The 10624-nt window shown below is 42.4% G+C and overlaps 1 long non-coding RNA gene across 1 annotated transcript in view; it reads left to right on the top strand.

The window, feature by feature from the left end:
* Positions 1 to 8407, top strand: part of LOC116983546 — a 12214-nt gene extending 3807 nt beyond the window's left edge. Inside the window, exons 2-3 of the long non-coding RNA XR_004414735.1 lie at positions 4134 to 4139; positions 8258 to 8407. This is a non-coding gene — a long non-coding RNA (uncharacterized LOC116983546). The remainder of the gene's footprint in view (positions 1 to 4133; positions 4140 to 8257) is intronic.
* Positions 8408 to 10624: the final 2217 nt, after the last annotated feature.

Genomic DNA, 10624 nt, shown 5'->3' with positions numbered 1-10624 from the left:
ACCTTGATAATACAATGTTATTCTATTATATTCATCTTTATCATTATTTCTGTGACTTCCTGAGTTAACCAGAACTCAGTTTATTTTGAGTTATGATTGCTGTTGCAATAGCACCATGGTGAGATTTTCATAACATGCTGTGAATATCTGGAATAACATGGAGCATTCTTATAATCTTCCACAGTATGAAGAATGGTCCTGGAGTTCCATGAGATCTGCAAGTTAAATTCAGTGGGGGGGGGGGGGGGGGGGGGGGTTTGTATGGTGCATTGCAATCTCTCATATGAGTTTTTAAAATGTTAGAATATTATGTTAAAGATTACTAAAGTTTAAAAAATAAATGTATTAATTAAATGAGGCAGTCAGGACCCTTGAACAGCTTACAGGATGATGCTGGACACAAAATGTTGGAGTAACCCAGCATCTCTGGAGAGAAGGAATAGATGACACATTGGGTCGAGACCCTTCTTCAGACTGCAGGCTGAGTTTACTCCAGCATTTGTGTCTATGATGTAAACCAGCATCTGCAGTTCCTTCCTACACATTGTAGGGTGATGATCTGACGTGGACACCAACAGCAAGGAAGACATGCATACCGGCAACTCTGTGTCATCAAAAATCACTGGTTCAATCTACCTGATCAATGGTGATCTCAGAATTGGAAATTAAGCTTCTCATTGTCAATTCAACTGAAATGGTATAAGATTGCATTTATAATTTTTTCCAAAAAAGCAGTATGTGTCACTCAGTCAGAGAAGTGCATGCGGCTGCTTTTGTTTCCAGATCTGTAATTAATGAGATCGGGGTAAGCAGAAACTTCTGACAATTAATAGTCACTGGATCCTAAAGATAACATAACGTTAATTAATAAAACATTGTCAAAGCTGAAAATGCACTCAATTTATTTACTCAATATACTTACAAAGCAGCAACCAGCAAACAATTATCTAAATAATTAAATGTAAAATTGTAAGATCGTTTAGTACAGATTTGTAACCTTAAACTTTGTAATACAGAGAAATTCAAAGTGAAATGTAACTCATCAGAACTTCAAATCAAGGTCTATGTTTAAAAAAAGGCAATCATTTAAAATGCAATACTTGAACTCCATGTCACAAGTGTATGTTTAACGATATTCAGATAATTATACGACATGTGAGGGAATTTGGTGTACAAGCACCTACAAAGAGACAACATATCTGAGCTAATCAATCACAGAAATTATTGAATAAAGTAAAGCCATGGGGGTGAAACAAAACGTGGTTTTACTTCTATCTTCATCAATAAAGAAAAATCTTAGATTACCAATTAAAATAATGCAATAAACAGAATTTTGCTATTTTTATGACATTCACTTCAAATCACAGAGAGTCCTAGAGTCGCACAGCATGGAAACCAGCCCTTCGGCCCAACTTGCCCAGGCAGACCAACATGTCCCATCTACATTAGTCTCACCTGCCTGTATTTGCCCCATGTACCTCTATCCTATCCTATCCTATCCTATCCTATTCTAAGGATTATCAGAACGGAACTCCCCTCCATGGACACAATCTACACACAGCGCTGTCAAAAAAGGGCAGAGAGAATCATCAGAGACACACTACATCCAGCTCACTCCCTGCTCAAACACAAAAACTGCACATACAACCTCAGGCACAGACGAGCGGACAGCATCGCCACAAACAGAACACGCTTTTTTAAGAGCTTCTTCCCTGCCACAGTGAGACTCTTGGCCAAAACAAAATGAACTGATGTCCTGACCTACCTCATAGCATATCATATTATATCGTATTATATTGTCTCCTGGGCCTGTGCAATTTACAATGCAATTGACACTTTTATATAGGGTTTGTGCAATTTACAATGTTCTCACTTTCCCCTTTATATAGGGTTTTAGGCACTTTCTTTTTTATTTCTAGAGAAGTATATGTTTTTATAGATTATGTGTCTTTCTATGTGTCTTTTTAATTTGACTTGACTTGACTCTCTGAACAAGCGCACAAGAGTTCCTATGTGTGTAAGCACAAATGGCAAATAAAGTTTTTGACCTTTGACCTTTGATCCATGGGCATGTCCAAATGTTTTTTAAACGTTGTGATAGTACCTGGCTCAACTACCGTCTCCAAAGTAGTTCCATATACCTACCACTCTTTGTGTAAAAACAAAAGTTACACCTGAGGTTCCCTTAAATCTCTCCTTACCTTAAACCTATGTCCATTGGTTCATGATTCCTCTACTCTGGGAAAAAGACTATGCATTTAGCCTATTTATTTCTCTGATGATATACATCTTAAGTCACTCCTCATCCTCCTGCGTTCCAAGGAATAAAGTCCTAGCCTGCTCAACCTCTCCCTTGTGGCCCTCTCCCTATTCAGGCTCTCATCCTATTCAGGCCCTCAAGCCCTGGCAACTTCCTCTTAAATCTTCTCTGCACCTTTTCTACTTAAACTAAATCTTTCCTATAGCAGGGTGACCAAAAATGAACACAGTACTCTAAATGTGGCCTCACCAATGTCTGGTGCAACTGTAACATGAACTTCCAAATTCGACACAATATTCTGACTGATGAAGGCCAATGTGCCCAAAGCCTTTCTGATCACTTTATCTACCCGTGACGGCACTTGCAAGGAACTATGTACCTTTAGTCCAAAATCCTTCTGCTCCACAATACTCCCCAGAGCCCCACCATTCACTGTGTAGGTCCTGCCCTGGTTAGACTTCCCAAAACGCAACACCTCGCACTTCTCTGTATTAAACTTCATCAACCATTCTACAGCCCACCTGCCCAACTGATCAAGATCCTGCTGCATTTTTTGACAACAATCTTCACAATCTACTATACCATCCACTGTAGTGCCATCTGCAAACTTATTAACAATGCTTTGTACATTCTTATTCAAATCATTGATATAGATGACAAGCAGTAATGTGCCCAGCATCAAACCCTGAGGCATACTATTCGTCATAGACTACAAGGTAGACAAAAATGCTGGAGAAACTTAGCAGGTGAGGCAGCATCTATGGAGCGAAGGAATAGGTGACATTTCAGGTCAAGACCCTTCTTCAGACTGATGTGGGGGATGGGGGGGAGTGAAAAGAAAGGAAGATGCGGAGACTGTAGGCTGTGGGAGAGCTGGGAAGGGGAGGGGAACGAGGGAGAAAGCATGGACTACTGAAATTGGAGAAGACAATGTTCATACCGCTGGGGTGTAAACTAACCAAGTGAAATGTGAGGTGCTGCTCCTCCAATTTGCGGTGGTACTCACTCTGGCAATGGAGGAGACCCAGGACAGAAAGGTCGGATTCAGAATGGGAGGGGGAGTTGAAGTGCTGAGCCACTGGGAGATCAGGTAGGTTAATGCGAACTGTGCGGAGGTGTTGGGCGAAGTGATCGCCAAGCCTGCGCTTGGTCTCACTGATGTAGAGCAGTTGACACCTAGAGCAGCGGATGCAATAGATGAGGTTGGACGATGTGCAGGTGCATCTCTGCCTCACCTGGAAAGACTGCTTGGGTCCTTGGATGGAGTCGAGGGGGGAGGTAAAGCGACAAGTGTAGCATTTCCTGCAGTTGCAAGGGAAATTGCTTCTGAGCCACGCTGTATATTGTCAGTGCCGATGGCGGCACCTACAGGTGTAACAAACAACATATCCTGCCTGTGAACGAGCCAGTTCCTCCTCTGTATTATCCAGACCGTACTAGTGCACTTCCGTCTGTGTCTAGCGGCACTCTTCCGCCTCTACCAGCACAACAACCCGTGTCTGCAACGGCTCCTCTTTGCCTGACAACTTTGCCTGTGCCAGTCTCCTGCTTCGTCTCCAGGAATACTGGTTCAGTCTCCTTCACTTGTGCAGCCACCTGCTCTGTCCCTGGGGAGAAAGAACGGAGATGGTCTCTATCGTACACGTGCTGGTTGTGTTTGCAAGCCGGTTGTGAAGTACCTTGACTATGTTTGACTTTCCTCCAGTTTATTATCAATTGCGATGCATGCCTTACTTAGTTAATGTGTTTGTACTGTTGTTGATTCTTTAAGAGGGAGGATGTAGATCAGTGTCACTCATGTTATGAGTCATGCTTTGTAGTTACGCCCACTAGCTTTACAGTAACCCTCCCTGCCTGGTTCCCGCATTATTAGAAAAACGTGCTAGCATGTAGTTACCTGTGCTTTGTCGTTAATAAAGTCTTTGGGCCTTTATCATGGTGTAAGGCTTCAGTTATTTGGACAGCCGCAACACAACAGAAGTGTGGTCCAGATAGCCATGGTAGTCAGTGGGTTTGTAGTAGATGTTGGTCAGTAGTCTATCACCTGCGATGGAGATAGTGAGGTCTAGATATGGTAGGGAGGTCGGAAATGGTCCAGGTGAATTTAAGTGCCGGATGGAAGTTAGTGGTGAAATGGATGAAGTCAGTGAGTTCTGCATTGGTGCAGGAGGTGGCACCAATGCAGCCATCAATGTATCAGAGGTAGAGTGCAGGGATGGGGCCACAGTACGCCTCGAACAAGGATTGTTCGACATAACCTACAAAGAGGCAGGCAGAGCTGGGGCCCATGCGCATGCCCATAGCTACGCCTTGGATTTGGAGGAAATGGGAGGGGTCATAGGAAAGGTTGTTGAGGGTAAGGACCAGCTCCGCTAGGCGAGGAGAGTATTAGTAGACGGGAATTGGTTGGTTCTGCGGTCGAGGAAGAAACGGAGGGTTTTAAGACCCTCCTGGTGGGGGATGATGTGTAGAGTGACTGGACATCCATGGTGAAACAGCTCCACCCTCATCAACCTTTTTGGTCACATCTTCAGAAAACTCAATCGATTCATGAGACACTATCTTTAAGGTAATAAACCTTGCTGACTATCCATCAGAATACTCTCTAGTAACTCTCTGACCACAGATGTTAGACTCACTTGCCACACAACATTTACCATCCTATAGTCTTCTGACACCTCACTAGTATTTAAAGATCTCATAAATCTCAGCCAGGGCTCCTGCAATGTTCTCCCTTGCTGCCCCCCAGTATTCTCGAATATTTCTGATCAGGCACGGGAGGTTAGTCTACCTTCATACTGTACATGTTAGAACTTTCCGCACCTCCTTGACCGTAACATGGACTGTCCTCAGGACACTTCCATTGACTGCCTTAAGTTCAAGATTCAAAATTCTTGAGAGTTTATTGTCATGTGTCCCGGATCGGACAATGAAATTCTTGCTTTGCCTCAGCACAACAGAATATAGAAGGCATAAATACAGAACAGATCAGTGTGTCCATACACCATTGTATAAATATATACACACATCAATAAATAAAACAGATAAAGTGTAAATAAACTGATAATGGGCTATTAATGTTCAGAGTTTTGTTTGAGTTGAGTTCAATAGCCTGATGGCTGTGGGGAAGAAGCTGTTTCTGAACCTGGACGTTGCAGTCTTCAGGCTCCTGTACCTTCTACCTGAAGGTAGCGGTGAGATGAGTGTGTGGCCAGGATGATGTGGGTCCTTGATGAGTTCTCCAGTCCTCATGTCTTTCTCCAGTAAAAACAGAGGAAAGATACTGATTGAGGACCTTGCCCATCTCCTATGCCTCCACGCAGATTTGACCTCTGATTCCTGAGAGGCCCCATTCTCTCTAGTTACCCTTTTTCCCCTTAATGTACATCAAATCGGGATTATCCTTAATATTATCTGCCAGAGCTATCTCCTGTCCCCCCTGATGTGAATGGCATTTGATCCTGTTAAAAAACGTCACTGTGTGTACTGTTGATGATGCCTTTTTCTATTATCTTGACAGGCCAAAAGGATCTCAGTTCCAGCAAATGCCTCTGTCAAACATTGCACTGATACACTTGTCTGCTCATCTGTGTACTGTGTACTCACAAGAAATAAGTACTTCACACACAGAAAAGCTGAAAACATCTTGGACTCCAAGCTAACCTCGCTGTTCCTGCATATTAAGTCTCTCCCATTCTGCCTTAGCCAATTATCAAGATCAAAATAGGTTTAAGATGAAGGGAAAAAGATTTAATAGGAATTTGAGGGGTAACGTTTTCACATCCCAAAATTAATTTGAAAATAGGCCAAAGATTAAAACCATTTTTATACCAAAGCCAGAGTTATACACTTATCAATGCCAAGCACAGCAAGTTGAACACTGGATTTTTAAATAGCTTTTTGCTGGAAAATGTCCCGCAGAAAGCAATTTGTTCTGCTTTTACTCGACCCTTAGTTTAAAATATCTGGCATCAACTTGGCTTAAACCATAATAATTGACAAATTCTAAGCAATGAATAGAAAATTGATAATCAGCCACTTTATTCATTAGTTTACCTTGACAACATTTTGCCTAATATGCATTTTCCAGTCATTTTAAATCTGCATGATATTGTAAAGAGTATGAGAGAGAATCAACTGGCCGCTTGGGTTCTTTTTGGAGTTTTGAGGTTGCTTCTCAAAGCTACACAGTTCCTTCAACCCTTCAAACTGGCATTAGTGATACATGGCTGTTTCCTCCATTTACTATGGTTCTAAATACGATACAATATGGGACGATAGAACTTTGTTTATCCCAGGAGGGAAATTAATCTGCCAATAGTGATAAAAACACAAAATACACGAAGCATGGTGGTGAGGGAGGGCTGGAAGAAGGCTATGCCCTACACATTCACCAGGCAGCAGGAGGGGGACCTTGAGGAATGGTTCCAGCAGAATGCCATCCTGTACGAAAAGGGAAATGAGGGGTACAGGGACAGGGACAAGAATAGCATGCTTGCCATCCACCGCCCCACATGTGTGCTTAAAGTTCCATCTTTTGTCAAAGCCCAGTGCCACTCTCTTCCAGTCATCTGGTGTACTGGGACAGTCCATCACATCATCTCCATTCACCCATTGAGACCTCTTCTTGTGCTTCCTCTTCACCCTTGCTCTTCCCCTTCTGCCTTTCGTAAAAGGCTGTTGAAGCAAAAGGGCTACTGCAAACAGCAATAGTTGTATTTTTACTAACATCTTCCAAACTAGTTGTGTGTGAGGAGGGGGGCTGTAGGGGGATGTGTGGGGGCGGGGTTTAGGGGGTGTGGGGGCTGTTTGGGGGGGTTTGTGGGGGGGGGGTGGGAGGGAGATGTGGGCGAGGGGGTGAGGGTGAGAAGGTTGTGTGTGGGCAGGGGTAGTGTGTGGGCAGGGGGGGGGGCTTGCGATGGCGCAGGAAGGGGCGGACCGTCCCGGGGAGTGACAGGAGAAGAGACTAATCCGCGCGGCGCTGACTGGCAGGGGAGGAGATCGATCTACGCACGCGCGGTTTTTAAGATTTTTAAACCTCGCTAACTTTTACAACATTCAACCAATCGGAACGAAACTTGGTGCACTCGCAGAACAGGAGAACGGTGAGTGAGCTGGCGAAAAATCGTAGCGCTATCGCATACTGTTTTTTCACAAATAGAAACACCATGCAAAGTGGAAGATAACAAGATCAGTTTTAGTTATGTATAAAAATAAAATAAATAAAAATTAAATTAAATTAAATTAAAAAAATAATAAAAATTAAAAAATAATATATAATATATAAAGACAGACAGACAGACAGACAGACAGACAGACAGACAGACAGACAGACAGACAGACAGACCAAAAGAGGGCAAATTGGACTAGCTTAAATGTACTTTCTTGGTCAGTATGGATTAGTTGGGCCATAGGGCTTGTTTCCATGCTGTGTGACTCCATGAATAATTATATTTAATTCAGTTGTTAATCATTGTCTCTGATCAATTATTAAATTACATTGTGGAGGAGGGAGAGGAGGGGGAGGATAAACCTAAAATATATCTAAATATACAGGGTCTTAATTTCTCTTCCAATTGTTCCAATTTTCTGCTGTAACCTTGACAGAACCCAAAGACATTGTTTAATTTATCAACTACAACTTATGGTTGCCATTTCTGCAAAGGGGTTGTCAACATTCTGCTGAAATACGAGCAAGTCAAGAGTTTATGATAGGAGCTCACATTCCTCTCACTATTATCAACCAAACCAGTCAACTTGTATTTTCATAATCAATCCACCAGAATTCTCAGTCTACAGATGTTGAAAGGGGAATTAAGACTACCAAAAATAAATCCTTAATAATCTGCAATAAAAAAGATTAGGTATGAATATTTTTTTTTCTGACTTCAAGTAATCCTTGCTTTCCCTCTCTCTAAGTCCCTCCCCCACCCTAGTTCTCCCACTAGTTTCACTGTCCTCCTGATTAATTTTACTGTTTGTATGCCTCGTTGTCAGCTTCCCCTCAGCTAACAATGAACCATTCTACATTTCCTTGATTACCATCTGCTTTGATCAGTTGTTTTCACACCCTGCCCTTCCATATCTCTAGACTTCCTCTCCCCTGACTCTCACTCACAAGAAGTAGTCTTGACCCGAAATGTCGCCCATTCCTTCTCTCCAACTGCCTCACTCTTACTCCACCATTGTGTGTCTACCTTTGGGGTAAACCAGTATCTACAGTTTCTTCCTACACATTAGACATGAAACTATAATTAATGTATCATGTGATTATTTGTGTAATATTTTATTTGTAACATCTTTAAAATACACAAGAAAATGAAGTAAATTAATGTTGATAATGCGAAATAAGCTGTTTCTTCAAAGCTTCTAAGAGTTTGTTGATTTTAGTTTCAATTTGAGAAATGCTGGATCTATTGTGGGGAATTGTAGTGAAGCTGGGAGGTAATAAAGGGATAATTGATATTTGGCAGCAATAGGGACAGAAAATAAAAAAAAGAATAAATTCACAGATAAATGGTTAAAAATATAAATTAAATGTGGATCAGCTCTGAATTATTTGAAAAAATTGAGAGAGATTGAAATTGCAAATAAATAACAGGAAACTATGAAACAGGAAATGAATGGAAGGAATGTAATGGGTCATAGAGCAGGGAAGTAGGCCCTTTGGTCCAATGTGTCTCTGTTGACCATGAGGCACCTATTAACACTAATAGAGTCATAGTCACACAGCACAGAAATAGTCCCATTGGCCCAGCCCGTACATGCCGACCAAAGGTGTCCCATCTAAACTAGTCCCATTTACCCGTGTTTGGCCCGGATCACTCTAAATCTTTCCCATCCACGTCTCTGTCCAAATGTCTTTTAAATGTAGTTATTATTCCTACCTCAACAGCTTCCTCTGGCAGCTTGTTCCATATACAGTACATTCAGAAAGTATTCAAACCACTTCACTTTTTGCACATTTTGTTACGTTACAGCCTTATTTTAAAATGGATTAAACTCATTTTTTTAATATCATTTATCTACACACAATACCCCAGAATGAAGAAGTGAAATCAGGTGTTTAGAATTTTTTGCAAAGTAATTAAAAAGAAATGACTGAAATATCACATTTACATAAGTATTCAGACCCTTTGCTATGACACTCAAAATTGAGCATCCTGTTTCCATTGATTATCCTTGAGATGTTTCTACAACTTGATTGGAGTCCACCCGTGGTAAATTAAATTGATTGGACATGCTTTGGAAAGGCACACACCTGTCTATATAAGGTCCCACAGATGACAGTGCATGTTAGGGCAAAAACCAAGCCATGAAGATGAAGGAATTGTCCGTAGACCTCCGAAACAGAATTGTGTCGAGACAGAGATCTGGGGAAGGGTATAAAACAATTTCTGCAGCATTGCAGGTCCAGAAGAGCACAGTGGCCTCCGTCATTCTTAAATGGAAGAACTTTGGAACCACCAGGACTCTTCATAGAGCTGCCACCTGGCCAAACTGAGCAATCGGGGAAGAAGGGCCTTGGTCAGGGAGGTGACCAAGAACCCAATGGTCACTTTGACAGAACTCCAGAGTTCCTCTGTGGCGATGGGACAAACCTCCAGAAGGACAACTATATCTGCAGCACTCCACCAATCAGGCCTTTATGGTAGAGTGGCCAGACGGAAGCCACTCCTCATTACAAAGCACATGACAGCCCACTTGGACCATAAGACCATTAGAAACAAGATTCTCTGCTCTGATGAAACCAAGATTGAACTCTTTGGCCTGAATGCCAAGCGTCACGTCTAGAGAAAACCAGGCACCGCTCATCACCTGGCCAATACCATACCTATGGTGGTGGCAGCATCATGCTGTGGGGGTGTTTTTCAGCGGCAGGAACTGGGAGACTAGTCAGGATCGAGGGAAAGATGAACGGAGCAAAGTACAGAGAGATCCTTGATGAAATCCGGCTCCAGAGCATTCAGGACCTTAGACTGGGGCGGAGGTTCACCTTCCAACAGGACAATGCAGGAGTGGTTTCGTGACCAGTCTGTGAATGTTCTTGAGTGGCCCAGCCAGAGCCCAGACTTAAACCCGATCGAACATCTCTGGAGGGACCTGAAAATAGCTGTACATCGACGCTCCCCATCCAACCTGAGCTTGAGAGGATCTGCAGAGAAGAATGGGAGAAATTACCCAAATTCAGGTGTGCCAAGCTTGTAGCGTCATACCGAAGAAGACTTGAGGCTGCAATCACTGCCAAAGGTGCCTCAACAAAGTACTGAGTAAAGGGTCTGAATACTTATGTAAATGTGATATTTCAGTTATATCTTTTCAATTACTTTGCAAAATTTTCTAAACACCTGTTTTCCCATTTTT

The sequence above is a fragment of the Amblyraja radiata genome, chromosome 18 (assembly GCF_010909765.2).
Source record: "Amblyraja radiata isolate CabotCenter1 chromosome 18, sAmbRad1.1.pri, whole genome shotgun sequence".
NCBI classification, from domain to species: domain Eukaryota; kingdom Metazoa; phylum Chordata; class Chondrichthyes; order Rajiformes; family Rajidae; genus Amblyraja; species Amblyraja radiata.
Note: the sequence above shows the minus strand (reverse complement) of the source record. Positions and strands in the feature narration are given on the sequence as shown.